The following is a 20990-nucleotide window of genomic DNA, read 5'->3' as shown; positions in this document are numbered from 1 at the left end:
ATAGATAGGAAGACTGAACTACTCTTAGTCATCTTAAAAAAAAAATCTTACAAAAAACATTGTACTGCTGTCTTCTATTTTTACATCTTTGCAGCTATTTCAAGTATCCCTCTTCCTCCTCACAGAGACTCTTCTCATATAACAAATGGTATTTTATAAAGGGGAAAAAGTCAGCACAATTGATTAGTACATGGAAAACTTCAAAAACATATTCAATTTGTACCACCTATGGGACTCCTGCCCCCATAAATGGTAGAGTTGGGGTGTCCTCTCAAATCTCTTAATTTTAGTCCTTCTTGATCTTTATAATTTTTGGTACACTGACTTTTGATACGGGGGGGGTATATAATTATTCTTTCTATTTACATTATTATAGTAATTGTGTATGTTGTTTTCTTGGCTTTGCTCTCTTCACTCTATATCAGTTCATATAAATCTTTTCATGCTTCTCTGTAGTCATCACACACATGCTGTTGATAATCTATGGAGAATGCTGAAGAATTGAAGAGGGGATACATGATAAGAGACACCAAATGCTGTGTGTGTGTGTGTGTGTGTGTGTGTGTGTATGTGTGTGTGTGTGTGTAGGGGGTGGTTAGGTGACTTTCCCAGAGTCATAAAGCTAGTAAATGTCTGAGGTCAGATTTTAATTGAGGTCTTCCTTACTCAAGGACCATTACTCTATTCACTACACTACCTGGCTGCCACTTCTACATTTTTTTTTCTTAAAGGAAGAACCGTAGACTGGTGCAATACATTTTGCTCCTTGGTCAAATTCTAGACTTCAATTTAAAGGGATGATTTGTAAGCACTTAAAATGAGTTGTGATACACAGAAGCTAGCATATATTCATCAAGAATGAGTTATGAAGGGGCAATCTTTTTCCTCCCTTTTCTGATGTGTTTACTACCATCATACTCTTTCTGAGGCTACTACATTACCCTTTGCATTGGCAGGCTGGGTCTCCAAGGGGAAACTGACTACGATAAACAAAGAACTTCAATATTCCAATTGGAAATGCATTCATCAGCTAAATTACTAATTATATCGGTAAATAGGGAAATTCAACAGAACATTACTCATTTACTGGCTGTGGAATAAATATTTAATATTCTCTAGCTCAAATATGGCAAAGAATTGATATAAATGCATAGCATTCAGTGTACTTAAATGCAAACAAGTATTTCCCAAAGCTGCCAAACTTTAATCAGGCTCTGTCTCTAATTAAAGATATTTTCTGAAAGTATATCCTCTTGCAGTTGTAAATGGACAACATGCTCAGTCTAGACTGAGTAATTACCATTTCATTTTCCTTCTCTTCTATGTAGATATTTGGGATTCATTTATGAACATATAGACGTCTGATTTGGTCAATTCTAAGGATTCCAGTAGGTGATGGTGGCATAAGGAAACACCACCACCAACAACAAAAACAACAACAGCAACAACACAAGTCAGTAGGTCCTAGATTGTAAAGGACCTTCAGTGTCCATTTATAGAGTATGCAATTTCACGTTAGGGTTAGGCAATGAAAAAATTTATTTATTTTTTTTTGAACTGTGGTGTGAAGAATTAGAGCATAGTCCTATGTATATGCCTAGGGCTTCTCTTAAATATTACTCTGACACCTCTTTGATTGGACCAAGATGGGATGGATTAGAGAAAAGATGCTTGGCTCTATTGATACTCATTCCTCAAGGCCTGGACTGTCCTTATATATAGTGTCAGCTTCATCAGCATACAGATGTTATAATTCAATTCCCAGAGAAAGTCTATTTAAACTGATTTGCATGGTTTGGTCATCTACAATGAGGCAATGAATTGGATCACAGTAACATTTCTACTCCGTATTTGGTTCTAGAAAAACAGCCACCATCAGCAAGATTGATGGAATACCGATTGTGCACAAAACACATGGTACTAGGGGCTGTGATATATTATACAATAAGAAGATGTAGTCCCACTTTCCACCATTCCTATAGTTTCCCAGTACAAGAGACTCCATTGACATAATGATTGTGCTTCTATATTCTCCTTTCTATCTTCACTGCTTTCCTCCTTCAACAGGCTGGGCCAAAAGACACTATGCTTTAAGAATTTTTGAAAATTATTTTTTCTTGCCAGGTAAGATGACTGCCCCATGGTGATCTCTGTGCCCTGCCTTTGGAGCCTGGGCCAGGTATTGTGGAGGACTGTCAGTGAGCTGCAAGGACTGACACAGGTGAGATGGAGGTGTTATGATGCTAGTTACAAAGAACCACAACTTGATAAAGACTATCATAAGCCCTGGGAGGAACTGACTTAAGAAAAGTTTGAATGGGATCTCAGAACCATACATATCTTCAAAGCTCCACTAGCATCAAGGACAAGCTCTTTGTTTGAGGATCCAGTGATCACTAAATTCACCAACATGATGATGAAAGGAGGGAACACAACACTGGCCAGATTCCTGATGACTGAGACTCTGGAATCCCTCAAGAGAAAGTAATTTAAAACATACCATGAAGACATAGCTGAGGAGTGGGAGGTCACTGAGTGCAAGCCCTTGCACCAGGCTCTGCACAGTTCTCAGCCTGTCCTTGGCCTGGTCAGCATCCTTAAAGGTGACTACTTCTATCAGTTCCCAGCTCCTCTGACTGACAAGCATGGGCATTTCTTGGCCATGAAATGAATGATTCAAGAATGCAGGGCAAAGAAGATCCAGGGAAAGCTGATGCCACAGAAGCTGTCGCATGAGTTACTGGAGGCCTTTCACAACCAGGGCTCTGTGATCAAGAAGAAACATGACCTGCTCAAGATGGTGGAGGCTAACCGAACTTTTGCTCACTACTGCTGGTGGTAGAGGGTAGGAAGGCTGGAGGCTCGATGTGAGGATCTAGTATCATTGCTCAGCCTCCTGCCCTTCTGCCACTGGGAAGGCCAACTCGAGCAGAAGGGACCATTGATCTTTACCATTCAGGGAAGGGGGCACCGCCAATAGTTCAGGTTTCAAGTTGAAGAGTGGTTGGATTGTAGAATGGAATATCTTCAAGCTTCCTCTCTTGTATCTCTTAACAGAAATCATAGTAAAGCATCCAGTTTGCACCACTTGGCAAAAGGCAGGTAAAATGTGTGTGGGAGGCATGTGAGTAGCACATTACTCAAGCTGGGCCATCCTGTTTGCTCTCCCCTCCCCTCAATCTGACCCATTTCCATCAAGCAGAGGAAAGAACACAGTCTTGGACTCTGCAGATGAGCTCAGCAAAGCTAGGTTTCCTTTGCCTCAGTTCTAGCTGAACCTTTGGCTTTGGGGGAATAAAAGAGGTAGTATTCACTTGAGAAAAGATTGACTAGAAAAGTCCTATGCTGCTTCATAATAAATTACATACATACACATACACATATACATATACATATATATACACACACACATACATATACATATACACACATACATATACATATATATACACACACACACACACACACACACACACATATATATATATATATATATATATATATATATATATATATATATATATATATATATATATCCCACACTGAACCAGTGTTCTGGTCAGCCATTCATTAAAACTTTCCTGGAGGGGAAAGCTAGGTGGTGCAGTGGATAAAGCATTGGCCCTGGATTCAGGAGGACCTGAGTTCAAATCTGACCTCAGACACTTGATGCTTACTAGATGTGTGACCCTGGGCAAGTCCCTTAACCTTTATTGCCCCAGAAAAAAAAAAGAAAAGCAAAACAACAATTAAAAAAACTTGCCTGGAAAAAAAAGAAAATTATTTTTTCCTTTATTTTTCATCATTTATGAGATTTGATTTTTGGGGGGAGCAATGATTGTTTTTACACATAATGTAAATTCATTTCATATATATATAATGTATATGATGCTATGGTATTGTAAATTAAAACAAAAATAAAGCAGTTATTAAATATTGAAATGTGTTTGTGACTTTTGGCCCACCCTGTAGTTGCTTCTGAGGGACACCATATTTACATTCCCTCTCACTAACAGTATTAATTTGTCCCCACTCACCACCACTCTCAAAGAATCATGGGATTTCAGAGTTGGGAGGGAGCTTGGTGGCCAAATAATGCAATCCATGCCTAACCAAGAGTGCCCTCTGCATCATGCCCAACAAATGGCCATTTGACATTTACCTGACCACCTCCATTGAAGGAGAAGCCACTAACTCCTTTCATGGCACATGGGGGTGTCAAACATATGGCCATCCCACACTTCTCCAAGGGCACCCTTAATGAGATTAAAATATAATTTGAAAATATTTAACAAAATGAATAAAATTACAACAAAACATAGAGAACATTACATTTGAAAGCCAAATCAATATGCAGCCCATAGGGATCCTCATATATCTATTAGCAGACCCCACTTCTATTGGAATCTGACACCACTGCTCTTCTTGATAGGAAGTTCCTCCTGACACCAAGCTTAGTGCATCTCTTTACCACTTTCATCCCCTACTTCTAATTCTGACTAATAGGACCCGAAAGGGTAAATACAAGCTCTTTGTTAGATGTTAGATGTTCAGGTACTACAAGCCAGATGCCACATGCTCCCTAAGCCATCTATTATCTATGCTAAACATCTTTTGTTTCTTCAACCAGTCCACATATGACATGCTTTTTAGACCCTTCACAATCTTTTCCCACATTTGTATAAACTCAAGATTATCATTCATCCTTCCCAAAATGTGTTTCCCAGAAATTACTGTAATATTCTAGATATGATCTGAATAGGGAAGAAGCTCACAGATGGATAGGTGATGACCATGCTTACACCGCCTCCCCCCCGGCCTTGTACATCATGGTTTGGAGCACTAACCCTTAGGAACTGTTAGGTCCCATAAGATTTGTTTGGCTACCAAATCACACTGTTGATTGATTCATTTATTATTATTATTATTATTATTATTATTATTATTATTTGCTGGGCAATGAGGTTTAAGTGACTTGCCCAGGGTCACACAGCTAGTAAGTGTCAAGTGTCTGAGGCTGAATTTGAATTCAGATCCTCCTAAATGCAGGGCTGGTGCTTTATCCACTGTGTCACTTTGCTGCCCGTGATTCATTGAATTTGAAAGTGCATAGCTTTTTCAGGAAATCTGTTATCTTACCATGTCTGTCATCCTGTTCTTGTGAAATGATGTTTAACCCTGTGTAAAGTTTTATACTCATTCTCATTGAATTCCATTTTACTAGAGTAAGCTCAATATTCCAGTCTTTTTTGTATTCTGATTGTCATCCAATGGGTTCCGGATCCCTTACAGCTTTGATATCATCTGCAAATTGAATAAACAATGCAACTATGGCTTTATCTAAATTAGTGACATAATATATAAAATAACACTGGGCTAAACACAAATCCTATAACTCTATGCTAAAGGCTGCCTTCCCAGTTGACACTGAAAGATTAATGACTTGTTTTTTTATTCTGGTTATTCGATCAGTTTCAGATGACTTTACTGTACTATTGTCTAACCCACATCTCTCCATCTTTTGCCCTAAAGTAACATGAGAGTCTTTTTTTTTTTTTTTTGGTGAGGAAATTGGGGTTAAGTGACTTGCACAGGGTCATACAGTTAGTAAGTGTCAAGTGTCTGAGGCTGGATTTGAACTCAGGTCCTCCTGACTTCAGAGCCGGTGCTCTATCCACTGCACCACCTAGCTGCCCCTGCGCCACCTAGCTGCCCCAAGAGCCTTTGTCAAATGTTTTGCTAATGAAATCTATGTTTCTCTCCTGCAATTTCCTGGGTCTTTTAGGCACAAGATAAGGACAGGAAATATAGAAAGCAGGGAGTTAAAATATCTGCAACTGTTCATGTAAGAGTAGTAGCCTAAGGTCATGTTTGTGTTGTAGCCAGGATTTTCAAAACAAATGAAGGCTACTGCTTTATGCTAAGCACAACAGACATGGGAGCATAGACAGTGAGATTCCTGCATGGTGGAGGATAAAGCTTGCATTTCCTATTGAACAGGTGCCCTGCCTCTTCATTTGATGATATCTTGGGGTCAAAGTCAGAGTCATGTAATCTTTTAGTGAGGCTACATTGGATATTGATATATGGATATGGATATTGATATTATATTATGGATATTGAAGAAATCAGAGGGATCTGGTGAAATCTAGCAAGAGAAGAAAACAGAGAAGGGTATGCCTGGAGGTGTATTAATTGTTGACTTTGCAGGGAAAGAAAAATCTGGCTCCTGACCTTGCATCCTCCAGTGATTCATTACCAAAGCAATGAGAACAAGAATTGATGTTGATGTGATAGGTGATCCTTCCTCTTTCCCCACAATGATTTAGAAAGTTGATTGCTGAAATGTGTTAAATAGTTATTTGGGCATTACTTGGGAAGGCTATGCCAACAATAAATGGGGTAAGTTGAGGTCTCAGAACTTTACTGGAGAAAACTGAAGAGTTATTGATCGTCACATATCTTTTAATTCCAAATTCATTTGGTAAATTTATTCTTATCTAGAAAAGGGACTGTCTAGTCCTTTGAGTCATGAGATTGGGAAAAATAAAGTATGTTTTTCTGAATGTGGGACTGAGCAATTTAAAATAAATTTAAAACCTCTCATAGCATAATCGTTATATGTTCAACTCTAGACTAAATGGATTTAGATCAAGGCACACTGGGAAGCTAGAAGCTCTGAATGGAATCCAGGATGTATGGAAGGGATACTGAAGGAAACCAAGGATAGTAGGTTGAGTTCAGGATACTTATGCACAGACTTTAAGTAACTCTTCCAGCACTTCCCTCAATAGGTCATGGTCTGCACAACCAGTTGTTCTTAGTGACTGTATAAAGCTGGTGCTTTTATGAAAGAGGAATTACCAATATCATAACATAGAACCCTATAGCTACAGGATTCTCTGTTCTACCAGTTTAATGGCCCTCTTAAAAAATGAAATGTGTTTAATATAGCATGGTCTATTTTGATAAAGACTTGCTCACTCTTTCTGATCAATGCTTACTTTTCTAGATGTTTAATTCATATCCCATTGACAATATAATCTAAAATTTTGGGGAAACTGAAGTCAATCGCCTGAGTTTATAATTTTTTCTTTTACTCCACTCTATTCCCCTTTTTGGGCATTGGGACAAAATTTGGCCTACTTGAATCCTTTTATATCTCTCCCATCTTCACTAACTGTGACTCAGCAATCACACTTGTTAGTTCCTTCAACACCCAAGGATGTTGTTATCTTTGCTTTGTGACTTGAACTTATCAAGGGCAACACATCACTCTCCTACTACTATATCTTGGAAATCAGCTCCCTGTTAGCCATTTTTATTTGTCCCTTCAAGTCCAAAGAATCTTAAATGTTTTTTTTTCTTTGTAGCAGGGAAAACAGACAAAATAAATTAAACGTTTATGCCTTCTCTCTTTTATCATTATTCTGTCCATCTGAAGCTTTCTACCTCTTTTTAGATCTCCTTATCCCCCCAAATATAGCTTAAAACCCCCTTTTTGGATGTCCTTGACTTATTGTGCCAGTCTAAGCTTATTCTAAACTTCAATACTCCTAACATTATGCTTATAAAATCATGCCAGGTTTTTGTTGTTGTTTTTGGTGGGGCAGGGTTTTTTTTTTTAATGTTATCTTTTCTTCCCTAGTTCTGGCTCCTGTTTTTTGAAAACATTTTAAGCATGTAAGTAATCTATTATTTCAGCTAATAATAGTGCAGTGCTAATGACAACAAGGTTTAGGGTTCTGTCCCCCTATCAATTTTGTAGGAAAAAATTTGGCGAAATGGAAAGAGTGCTGGATGTGGTCAGTGAACTTTGGTTCAGACTATGGATCTACCACTTATTAGATATCCGAGTTCAAACCTCACTTCAGACACTTACTAGCTGTGTAACCCATGGCAAGTCACTTAATCCCAATTGCTTTAACTATCCGGGGTCATCTCCAGTTTTCCTGATCTCTCTGTCTGTCTCTGTCTCTGTCTCTGTCTCTGTCTGTCTTTCTCTCTGTCTCTGTCTCTGTCTCTGTCTCTCTCTCTCTGTGTCTCTTTTCTCTCCACTGGGCGCAGATGTGCCTGGAGGAGAGAGTCAAGTACATGACTTTGCTGCACAGTGCTGCCTCACTTAAGTCCAATTCAGTGCAAGTGAAGACATCACCCCTATGTCACGGTTCTCTTAGAGAATAAAGGACACATAACAACAATAATATGTGAGATTGGTTAAGTTACCTAATCTTCCTAGATTTCAGCTTCCTTAACTGAAAAAGGATGAACTTGGACTTGGTGACCTCTAAGGTCTCTTGCAGCTATAAAAGCCATGATTTTGTTGTGAGTTTCCTCTGTATCCATATTTTTTCTCTTTAGACAACTTTTCTTTCATCTTTTAATTAGAATATTCAGAATTTGATGCTTAATAACTTTCCAGACCTTCTGGGCTGAATTTCTTTGTTTGATTTTCTCCATGAGATTTTCCCATTTTTTCCCTCTGAACTCTCCAAAATCTACTTTCCAAAAATTTAAAGGGTATGTTATATGATGTCAGGTTTTCCTGCTCTAGTACAAAGTCAAAGATGGAGTGGTGACTTCCCTCAGAGGGTCTCATTATCTCCATACCAACAACCAGGTAATTCTTGTTGGTGAGAAAGGGACCCAGAATATAATGCCCCATCTTGGCTTCCTCTACTTTCCCAAGATTAAAGTGATTCTTTAGCCAAATCAAAAGATGTCTAGCTTCTCTCATTTTGTCAAAAAGAGAACTCTAGCAGATGTTTGAAGTCATTTATAACTATTGTAGCACCCTTCCATGACAGGCCTGTGACATTGAACACTAAATGTTCTTTTGTTTCCTAATTGTGGCCAGAAAATTTGCAATACCCTTCAGTATCAGCTTTCCTTCAATTTCTGCCCCTGTTGATCTTTTTTTTGCAATAACTCTTTTCCTTTTCATTTTCTGGGTTTACTTACATTGTTATATCTTCTTAATAGACATTATTATCATGCTCCCATTCATTTTAACATGTTCTACTCCTTTTAAGCAAGGTATATTTATCATTTCAGATACATATCCCAGTCATAGGGCTTAAGCCCCTCCCCCCTCCAGTCTCAGTGATACCATCTGCTTCAATCTGTCTCCTTGCTTTAAGTTTCTGAATTTGCCTTGCTTGTTGCCCATATTTTGTGTATTTGTTTATAGACAATGCAAGTCTTGGATTTTATTGCGGCTTCTCTCCTTGGGTTTTTTGTTTCCTGTGAATTTCTTAGTTTTTATACAGCTATTCCTAAATTGTAGTCATCTATGTTTTTCTAGCTTGGTGTATAATCATAAGCAGTTTCCTTCTTTATCTTTACTTTTCACTTTAAAGCCTTTTTGATTAGATTTGCATGATTGCAGGCAAATGTATTCTTGCTGGGCTATGTTAGGTGCACTCTATCTCTGGAATCCTATATTTTAAGTCATAGTACATAAATCCAAATCACCTTCTCAGTTATCATTTACTTAACCAGCTGTGTACTTCCCAAGTCTGATTTTCTCTTTGGCAATTTGCCTTATCTATAAAATTGGGAAGTTGGGGTAGATGGTCTTGAATTCCCTTGTAGTTATAGAACTATGATCCTAATATTGTATGAGTTTTTCTTTGCTCCAATGTGTCTTGCTCAATTCTACTAGGCTAATTTTCCTAATGTAAAATTTCTGATGACACACATGTGCTCAACAACTTTCAGTGGTTACCTATTGTCCCTGTTTTAATCTCAAACTTTAGCTTGGCATTTAATACCTCACCCCACCCTCATCTTCTGGCCCATACCTGTTTTCTTGGGCTTTCTCTCCCCATCTCATTCCTTTGTCTCCCCCAAGGTCTTTTCCTATTAATCTCACATCTACTAACCTTCAATCTTGCCCTCTCTCTTAGTTCCTTCACTTCACTCTTCAAACATATTCACATTTCCTCTTATCATTAAAAAGCAAAACACTTTCCTTTGACCCTGATGATATCCTAAGTGATTTTTTCATGCCTCTTTATCCTCTTTTCCATTGCTATTACTCTATAAATAGTAGTTTACACCATCTGCCTCTATTTCCTCACCACCCATTCACACCTCAGCTACTTGCTATCTGGCTTCCAATCTTACTATTCTATAGAAACTGTTCTCTCCAACATCAATAATGGCATTCTTATTGCCAAAGTCGGTGGTTTTTGTTGAGCTTGAGTGACTGAAAGAATGGTGGTATCATCAATGGAAATAAGAAGTTAGGAGGACATTTCTACGGTTGACATCCTCTTTAATCTCCCTATAGCATGACCTGTTGAGCATTTTCCTTGCTGATATTTTCCCCATGGATCCTATAATAGTACACTTTCCTGATTTTCCCACATCTCTGAACTCTGATTGATCATGGGATCCTATATACAGACTTTCAAGATCATATTGTCCAAACCTTGAAGAATGAGGAATCTGAGATTCAGAGAAAATTTAAATCATGTATTCAAGGTCATGAAGGGAGTAAGTAGAAGACGAGAGATCCAAACTGGAGTCCTCAGGCTTCAAATACAGCACTCATCCCACTGTTCTGGGATTATTATTTTTTCTCTATCTCCATTGGCAGGCCCTCTTCTTTCTCCCACCCTTCAAATATTAGCTGCTTTCAAGTCTCTGTCCTTGTCCTCTTTTCTTCCATTTCTCTTTTAGGATTCCATTCACTTTCATAACATCAGTGGCCACTTCTATGCAGATGATTTTCAGATGCACAGCTCTTGCCCTGACATTTATTTTGTTTACACTGTTTCTCAAGCATCCTTAGAGGTATCAGAAATTCAGTTAGACTTATGCTTGAAAGGCTTTTCAGCCCTTACCAAAACACTGACTCTATGACACATGGGGATGCTGCCAAAAGACATGAGACAGTTAGAGTAAGAACAAGATTCGCATTGTTTTCTCTCTGTTGACTCACTGCCAATTAGTGTATCGGCTAAAAGATAGATGCATGAGATACAGATAGGTAGGGCAATATTGATACTCCTATCAATCCACTCTATATTTCTAAAAAGAACAATTGCAATTTAATCAATTGGGAAATGGAATAGTAACAGTATAAGAGAGGGGGTGATAAAAAAGAGGACACATTAACAGAGACTGTGGTTAGAAGCAAGATAGACTTTTGAGGAGTGACAGGAGAGAGATAGAGTGAGAGAGAGACAGAGAGAGAGAGCATCAGCAAGAGAGAAGGAGGGAGGGGGAGAGAGGGAGAGAGAGAGAGAAAAGAGAGAGAGAGAGAAAGAGAGAGAGAGAGAGAGAGAGAGAGATCATAACTGTGAATGTAAAGGGGATGAGCTCACCCATAAAATGAAAGTGGATAGGAAAATAGATTAGAAACCAAAATCCAACAGTGTTGTTTACAAGAGACACATTTGAAAGAAAGATATACACAGAGTTAAAATGAAGGGCTAGAGCTGAATTTATTTCAGCTGAAGTAAATAAGCCAGGGGTAGCAAAAATGATCTCAGGCAAAGCAAAAGGAAAAATAGACCTAATTAAAAGAGATAAAAAGGCAAATTGTAGTATTCTAAAAGGTACCATAAACAATGGATTTATACACACACACACACACACACACACACACACACACACACATATATATATATATATATACACACACCAAGTTTCTCTGATAAAGGCCTCATTTTTCAAATATATACTGCCTACAGAAGTGATTCAAATTTATAAAATAAGAGCCATTCCCCAATTGATAAGTGGTCAAAGCCCTCCTTCTTCATGTATTTATAAACAGCTCTCATATCCCTCCTAAGTCTTTTCTTCAGGAGGCTCTTTCATATGGACTATGATTTTTATTATATTTTTACTGATGCTAGAGATACCAAAGTTGAAGGCTGCCTTGTGATTGCCTGGCTTTTTAACTATCTCGATTCTTGCCTAGCCCTTAGTCACTGAATGAGCTTTGCCTCAGACAAACTGAGTGTTAGAAAACAACCTTCATTTAGAAAGGCCAAGGTCATCCACTGAATCCCAAGCCATTACCAGTCATCTTGAATTTTGTCTTGCTTCTGGACTTCAATGACTCTGGGACAGAGACTGAGGCTGATGACTTTGCACAACTTAAATCCACTTCATGTTCAAGTCAAATCCTCATCCTCAGGATGTCCTTGGTCCTCTTGGAAAACAAAGGATGACCAACAATAACAAAAAAATAACAATGGTCAAAGAATATAAACAAGTAGTTTTCAGAAAAAATCAAAGCTATTTACAATCATAAGAAAAATGCCTCAAATCACTAATGATTAGAGCAAGGCAAATTAAAACAATTTTGAAGTACCACCTCACACCTATCAGAAATGACCAATACTGGAGGGGCTGAGTGAAAAATATGTACAATAATAAACTGATGATGGAATAGTGACTGACCCAATCTAACCATTCTTTTGTCTTTGTCTCTTTCTTTTCTTTCCTTTTTTTTTTTTTTTGGTTTGGCAATGAAGGTTAAGTGACCTGCCCAGGGTCACACAGCTAGTAATTGTCAAGTGTCTGAGTCCAGATTTGAACTTAGGTCCTCCTGAATCTAGGGCTGGTGCTTTATCCACTATGCCACTTAGCTGCCCCCAAGCAGCTCTTTTTTGGTGGCAAAGAATTGGAAATCAAGGGGATAATCATCAATTGTGGAATGGCTGAGCAAGTTGTGGCATACAATTGTGGAGTATTATTGTGCTATAAGAAATAATGTGTGGGGTGGTTTCAGAAAACAAAACAAAACAAAACATGGCAAGACCCATGTGAACCAATGCAAGATGAAAGAAGAACTAAGAGTTTTTCTAAGTAAGAGATTATTTTGCATAGTAGCAGCACTGTTATGATGATCAATTGTGAAAGACCTGGCTACTTTGTTCAATAAAATAACCTAAGAGAATTCCAATGGACTTATGATGAAAAATGTGATCCACCTCCAGAGAGAAAACTGATGAACTATGAATACAAATTGAGGTATACTTTTCTCACATCCTTTATGTTTGAAATATAGGTAATATGGAAATATGTTTTGTATGATTTCACATATATAATTGATATCATGTTGTTTGCCATTTCACTGGGTTTAGAGGGGTAGCAGGGAGGGAGATGATTTGGAAGTCAAAATCTAAAGAGAAAAGAATGTCAAAAGAAATAAATAACAAACTAAAATCTTTTAAAATGAACAAAATCTACATAACAGATATTCATAGTTTTCTATACAATTCTATTTTTCTTTTTGTCATTGAATAAGGAATGACTTGTGCTGTTAACATTTTTAAGGTTTATAATAAAATAAATAAAAAGAAATACTCCTGCCAGGAAAGGTTTTCCCTAAGAAACCCAGAAAATGTTGTTTTTAAAAAAATATAACTTGGAGGTTCAACTGGTTTGTACTTTTAATTTGAGAAGAAGCTGACTAAAGGCATTGCAGTTGGCCAATCCAGTTGGCCAGAATCATAATCTACTTCTTTCTTCTTTAAATATCACCAACATCACCTTTCTTTCTGCTTGCCTTCTCTCACCCTCCATCTCATGGATGGCTAAATGCTACCTGACTGCTCTGGTTCTCCTGATTTTTCCATCCTTGGGGCTGACCACAAGAATTGTCATCCAAAATCATGGGGCTGACCACAAAACGGTGTTAATACGCCTTAGCTTCCAGGGCTGCATTTCCAAATGCCCATGGGAGACCTCAACCCGGATACATTTCTGTTCACCCCAAACTCAATATAATTAAAACCTTCCTTCCCAAACTTGACTTTCCCCCTAACTTCTCCAATTTCAGTGTTTTTCCCAGTTACTCAGACCCCAAATCATTGAATCTTCTGCCAATTCTGTCTTCTTTATCCCTCACCAAATCTTACATTCTACTTCCATGGTATCACTCATATAAGTCCTTTCTTTCTTTGTTAGCTATTATCCTAGATCAGATCTTCATTCCTGCTGGCCTAGACAATTCAAACAGATTGCTAAGTGGTCTCCCTGACTTCACATCTTATCAGTATGATTGGAACATAGAATTAATGGAGAAGAGAACAGTATAAGAAACCTAAAAAGGTCAGAAGGCCCAGATTACAAAGAGCTTGAAAGGCTAAATGGAGGATCAAATGAACTAACATATATAAAATGCTTTGTAAACCTTAGAGTGGTATATACATGTTAGCTACCACCACCTCCATCACCTAAAGACAATAGGGAGCCACTGGAGGTTAATAGGGGTGTGAAATGGTCAGACAAAGAAAGTTTATTTCTCAGAGTAGAACTATTCAGATGACTAGAGCCTGAGATATACTTATGAGGTTTTGAGATCAAGTGTTGTTGTTTGTCCTTCATTTTCAAAGAGGACCATGACATTAGGGTGATGTTATGACTTGCTCTGAATTGGATTTAAGTGAGGGAGGGTTGTTCAAGGTCATTAACCTCAATCTCTCTTCTAGAGCTGTCTGGGTCCAGTAGCATGATATAGATCAGGATGTGAGGTCAAGTAAGCCTGAGTTAGACTGGGGGATTTGGTTCCTTAATATGCTTCCTTCCTTTGCCCCAGTGTCTTAATTTACAGTCCTCATACCTAGTATTGTCTCTAATGAGCCCTCTTCCTCTTTGAAACATTTCTTTTTCTTTTAGGAGTTGTTCAGGGGCTAAGTCCTCTTTGAAGTCCTCCTTATTCTTCTAGCCGAAAATGATCTCTTCTTCCTCAAAATTGCTATTCTATTAGGCTATCTCCCAGGTACTTATCATGCTATCAACAAAACAGTGAATAAAAATGTTCCTTAAGCGTCTGTCATGTACCAGGCACTGTGCTAGTCACTGAGTATATGAAGAAAAAAGAAAAAGAAAGAAAGGTTGCTTGCCCTCAAGGAACTTACATTCTAATATATCTATATATCTCTATCTCTATCTATATGTATGTATGTGTATGCATGCATGCTTGTATGCTTGTGTGCATATATACATGTTTATATGCACACATGCATGTATACATAAAATCATCTGTGCACTTGTCTTATTCCCCCTACAAGATTGTGAGCTTCTTTATGATTTTGTTGTTCAGTCATTTTTTAAGTCATGTCTGACTCTTCCTGACCACATTTTAGGGTTTTCTTGCCAAAGGTACTAGAGTGGTTTGCCATTTCCTTCTCCAGCTCATTTGTATAGATGAGGAACTGAGGTGAACAGGGTTAAATGACTTGCCCAGGTTCACAAGCTAGTATGTGTCCCAAGCCATTTTTGGACTCTTGAAGATTATTCTTCCTGATTCTAAGGCAAGTGCTCTATGCACTGTGCCATCTAGCTGCCTTCTTTAATGGTTAGAGGTTTGTTATTTCATTTCTCCCCCCTCCCTGCCCCATTATTTAGTATAGTGCCTCACAGGTTGTTGTTGAATATTGTTAGATGGAATCAATCAATGGGTTAGGTGTTCCAAGATCATTCAGGTATTTGTTTCTTTGCACAGCCTGTTTCCATGCCTGGAATGAAATTCTTCCTCATCTCTACCTTTCAGAATCTCTAGTTTCCTTTGAAGCTCAGTTCACTTGTCATCTCCTGAATGAGGCCATTTCTTATGTTTTCAGTTGTTAGTGTTAATTTCCTCTTGCAATTACTTTGCATTACATTATATTTATGCCCAGTGTTTTTCTTTCTTCTCAGACATATTTTTGTACTAATATCATACATGATTTCCCCCCTTCTTTTAATATTTTCTCCTCTTTGAGACATCTTGAAAACTGATGCCTGAGTGCTTTTTTTAACATTTTATTATCTAATACACAGACTTCTTCAGACCTTAGACTAAGGTTATAATCATTAGAATTTCTATACAATTCTTTCAGAAATCCAGTTGAGGCAAGCGGGATATTTGACAATGAATATGTCTGAAATAGGCTACTTTAATTACTTGCTAGTTTTTTAAATATTGTGGTAAGTTTCTTTTATTGTGTAGTCAAATAAAAGGTTTCACATTTGATAGGGATTTGTTGAATAGTTGAATGAATAAAAGAATGAAATATTTTTGGAAAATCAAATGAATTGCCTGAAAAAACAAGTTTTCTAAAATAAATTGACATCATTTAGAGACTTTAAAATATATATTCTTTATAAATAACCAAAATCATTTGAGTAATTTTGGATGTTTAGCTTGGAAAGGAGAAGACTGGAGGCACTGACTTTTTATACCTGACATCAGAGAGCAGAATTGGGAAAAATGGGTAAAGTTGCCAAGAGTCAAATTTGGACCTGATATAAAGAAAAGTTTCCCAAGATTTAGAACTGCTCCCAAATAGAATGGACTATTCCAGGACAGAGGTGGCTCCCACTTATTAGAGAAGTCTTCAAGCTAAGACTGAAAGACCATTTGTCAGGTAGACTGTACTGGGGATCCCTTCGATTTTGAGATTGTGAGATTCTGTGTTCTTAGAGGGAATTTTCAGTTATTGGCTACTGATTGAAAAGCCAAGAGTCCTCTTCCCTCCCTCCTCCCTATTATCTCTTCTGTTTCTCTTCCCTCCTCCTACATCCCTTTCTCTTTTCCTCCTTTATTTCCTCCTTTCTTTTCCCCCTCCTTCTTTCCTTTCTTCCTTCCCTCTTTTCTTCCACCTTCCTTTTCCTTCTTCATTTCCTTTCTCCCCTCCCTCCTTTCACATATTCTTCCCTTTCCCATTCCTCATTTCCTCATTCCATCCTACCCTCTTTCTTTCCTCCCTCCTTCCCTCTTTTCATGCATTCTTCCTTCCATTTTAGTTCCTCCCTCCCTCCTTCCTTTCCATCCTTCCTTCCTTCCTCCCTCCCTCCCTTCCTTCCTTCTTCACTAAACCTACTACCCTCTGAACAAAAGTGTGTTTATGTATGAAAATGTTATTTTTCTCTGAATAAAAGTTGATTTCATAGAAAAAAAAACACTGCTTTTACAAAAATTGCCTGGAATTCAGGTTTTTCTTTACCAAAGGACAGTCTCTAGTTTTGAAAAGAGCAAGGATCTTGTCTTTAAAAAAAAAAGGGACCTGTGTTTGAAGTCCTCTCTGTTCTATTTTCTGATTATATAAGACTTAAAAGACCTATATTCATTGTAGACATGGAATGGTACATGAGTTTGCTTCTCAGAAGCAGTGTCCCTTAAAAATGTATTTATACCTACTAAAGATGGAGAGAAAAAAATTGTTTTGTATTTTTCTCTAACAGAAGATTTTCATTTGCTAGGAACAGAGCAGGAACTGCCTGCTGGTAAAGAAAGAAGCAGGGGGGAGACCCTCAATGTAAGTACACATTTCTTCTTAGTGCAGTTTGTGGTTCAGACTGAGGAAGCTACCACCAGGCTGAGCTCCAGAGATGCCCTGGGCAGCACCATCCCTAGGAGGAGGCCTTTGCTGACATTAGGCAAGGAAAGCCACTGCTTTGGCTCTTTAGTTTCCATTGTATAAAATATGCAAATGACTTACTCAGGCCATGAGATCTTTATTTCATGACATTTTCTTTCAAGCCATTTCCCCAGTTTTTTTCCAGTTGGTTTCTTGACCGTCTTTGGTTTCCCCTCTGAATTAGACAATGGACTCTCCCAAACTTTTGACCAGGCCACAAGGATAACTCTGTCTCATCAAGACATAGGTATTGCCCAACCCCACCCCCCATAGAGAAAAGAGAGTTGAAAAGCATAAGGATGAGAAAACAACAACAGCAACATTATCAAGAGCTAGAAAATCACAATATGCTTTTTTTGTTTTTGTTTTTTTTTGTGGGGGGGGGGCAATGGGGGTTAAGTGACTTGCCCAGGGTCACACAGCTAGTAAATGTCAAGTGTCTGAGGCTGGATTTGAACTCAGGTCCTCCTGAATCCAGGGCCAGTGCTCTATCCACTGCGCCACCTAGCTGCCCACAATATGCTTTTATTCTTTGAAATGTTGATAATACTACTACTACTAATAATAAGGATTTGACACTTTAATGTTTAAAAAGCACTTTTCCTTCTGTTATCTCATTTGATCCTTATAACAACCCTTGGGTGAATGCTATAGCTATCATTTTCCCTGTTTCACACATGAGTAAACTTAGGTTGGAAGAGATTAAATGACTTGCCCAAATTACATACCTGGTAAAGGTGGGGAGTGAGACCCAAAACCCAAGTATCCTAGATTTCTTAACTTGTAATGATAGAATCCATAACAGGCAGTGTAGCTGCTACCACAGCTGCCGCCAAGCTTGAAGCTATGAACAGTCAGCTGGCCAAGAAGCATTTAGGTAGATCCATAAAAGTGGGATACAGATGAGAGACAATAAAAGGAGTTTGGAGATGGAAGATATATAATACGTATATACACATATGAATACACATATGTGTGTATGTACATAGACATATAAGTATGTATCTATACATATACATACACATAGTATATCAGAAAATCTTTCCTTAGAATATGTATGTGTATGTATATGTGCATATGTAGACTGGGTATTCTAAGAAGAGTATTTATTAGGCACTTGAGTTGAACCTTGAAGAGTGAATGGAAAGGAGTAGGAAGGGTTTTTCAGGTAAGAACACTGTAATTAAATACAAGGTAATCAGTAGTATGGAGTCAGAAAAGGAGCGTTCTTTAAAGGAAATGGAAGACTCATATTAAGGAATTAAGGTAAAGGTTACCAGCTAAACTATGACCATATTTTGTGGAGCCTTGAATGTTAGATAGAAGATTTTCTTATTCATCTACTACTGTAAGAATAAATTCCATTTCTATACATTTTTAAGGTTTATACAATATATTATTTGCAATAACTCTTTGGTGTAGGAAAGTATAGGTAGTATATTATTACTTCTATTTTGTAGATGAAGAAACAGACTTAAGAAGGCAAAATGACTTGCCTGTGGTCACACAGCTAATAAAAGTAAAAGCCAGAATTTGAATGCAGAACTTCTAACTCAAAAGCCAGTTCTCTTTTTACTATGTCATGTTGTCTCTGCCAAAATCCTTGGCAGCCATTCTATTTGCTTGGATTGGAGTGCAAAACTAGGATTTGTAAAGTAAAGGCAATAATTGTTTCTATATATTTAATTATATTCCTTTAATTTCATGGAATCACAGAATTTGAGAACTGGAAGGGGTCTTGGTTGGCCACTTAGTCCAAACTGTAATGGGGGAAAATGGGGTACGGGTTTGGGTAGGAGTAGGGGTTCTTGGGAATTCCTCTTTAAATAATTACACCCTCTTGCACACAAAAGTAGTTAGAATTAGGTGGTAGTTTATTTAGGAGCCAGGGAAGGGAAGGGTGGGGGGGAGGGAAACCATGAAAGAAATCCTTGGACTTCTCATGGGGAGATAGGCACAAAGCACATGGCTCAGAGGTACCAAATCTCCTCAAACAGGAGATTGGAAGGTACTTTTATGGAGGACTGATGGGGGTGGACCATCATCTGCCTGTGAAAAGTTTCTTTAGTGAGGGAGGACCATCCCCCACTGGTGGTAGCTGGGGGAATTGGGTGAGGAGTGGAGGACCATCCCCCACAGGTAGTGACTGGAGGAATTGGGTGAGGGGTGGCTACAGATCTCTCTTCAGGACACAAAGGCCGCAGCCACACCCAAACTCATCTCCCCAGGGTAAGGGAGACCAGAATAAAGGGTAAGAATCCGAAGTTAGCTCAGTCCGATTTGGTTCAGTTTATCTCTCTAGGTGTTATCTGTCCTCTGGTTTAGATTCCTCAGTGTGCCCCAAAGGAATCCTTACTATCATATCACCCAAAATTTCATGGCCAGATAGGCAGTTAATAAACATTTACTAATCATCTACTATATTCCAGGTACTGTGCCAGGTGTTAGGGATACAAAAAAAGAGGCAAAATTAAGTCCTTGCCCTCAAGGAGCTGACAATCTAATTGGAGAAAACAAAGACATATATACAAATAAACTAAAGATAGGAAAAGAGGGAAAGCAGTATAATTAAGGGGTTGGGCAAAATTTCCTGCCAAAAGCAGGATTGATGTTAGGAAGACCCGAGTTTAAATCTGTCCTCATACTTACTAGCTGTATGATCTTGGACAAGTCATTTTAACCTCTGTCTGTCTCAGTTGTTTGAGGACAAAATGAGGTAATTGTGAAGTGCTTAGCACAGTGCATGGTACATAGTAGATTCTATATAAAGGTTGGCTCGTCTTCTTCCTCTTCCTCTTCCTCTTCCTCTTCTTCTTCTTCTTCTTCTCCCCCTCCTTCCTTGTCTATAATATATGGCCTTAGAGAATTGCTTGAGGACATAGAGACCATAAGGTTATGTAAATAAAACTATATAATCACAAGACCATCAATTTTAGGACTAGAAGGGACCTTATAGGCAAGCTAGTTCAATCCTCCCCAATTTTTTTTAAGTGAGGCAATTGGGGTTAAGCGGCTTGCCCAGGGTCACACAGCTAGTAAGAGTTAAGTGTCTGAGGCTGTATTTGAACTCAGGTACTCCTGACTCCAGGGCCGGTGCTCTATCCACTGCACCACCTAGCTGCCCCCAAATTCTTTTTTACATATGAGGAAACTGAGGTCAATAAAAATGAACATTTTTCCATCACACAGATAGCAAGTAACAGAGTTTGGATTTGAACACAGTTCCTTCAATTCCAAATCCATGACTCTTTCCACTGCATGTGGGAAAATCATGTGTCAGATCTTAGAATCATAGACAGTGTTGGATGGGACCTTAAGACATATAGTCCAACACCTTCATTTCAGAGATGAAAAGACTGAGTCCATTGAGGTTAGATGACTGGCTCAAAGTCACACGGGTAGCAAGTGGTGGAGCAAGATTATTAAAGCTTCAGTTCTGAACCCCAGGTCTTCCTGACTTCAGGGCTGGCTTTTCTCTACCAGACCCTGATGCTTCTGTCTAATTCTCCCAAAATTTGGCATTAAAATGCAAAGCCTGTCAGGCCTAAGATTATAGCATCATCTGTGAGTGCTGCTGTAGTTGTGGGTGAGCCTGAAGACTAATTTAGAATTTCATAGAAGAAA

At 38.3% G+C, this 20990-nt stretch overlaps 1 pseudogene; it reads left to right on the top strand.

Annotated features, from left to right (window-relative positions):
• Positions 1–2140: 2140 nt before the first annotated feature.
• Positions 2141–2842, top strand: LOC122739144 (annotated as a pseudogene).
• Positions 2843–20990: the final 18148 nt, after the last annotated feature.

Source organism: Dromiciops gliroides, chromosome 1 (genome assembly GCF_019393635.1).
Source record: "Dromiciops gliroides isolate mDroGli1 chromosome 1, mDroGli1.pri, whole genome shotgun sequence".
In the NCBI taxonomy this organism is placed as follows: Eukaryota; Metazoa; Chordata; class Mammalia; order Microbiotheria; family Microbiotheriidae; genus Dromiciops; species Dromiciops gliroides.
This window is presented reverse-complemented; position numbering and strand designations above follow the sequence as displayed.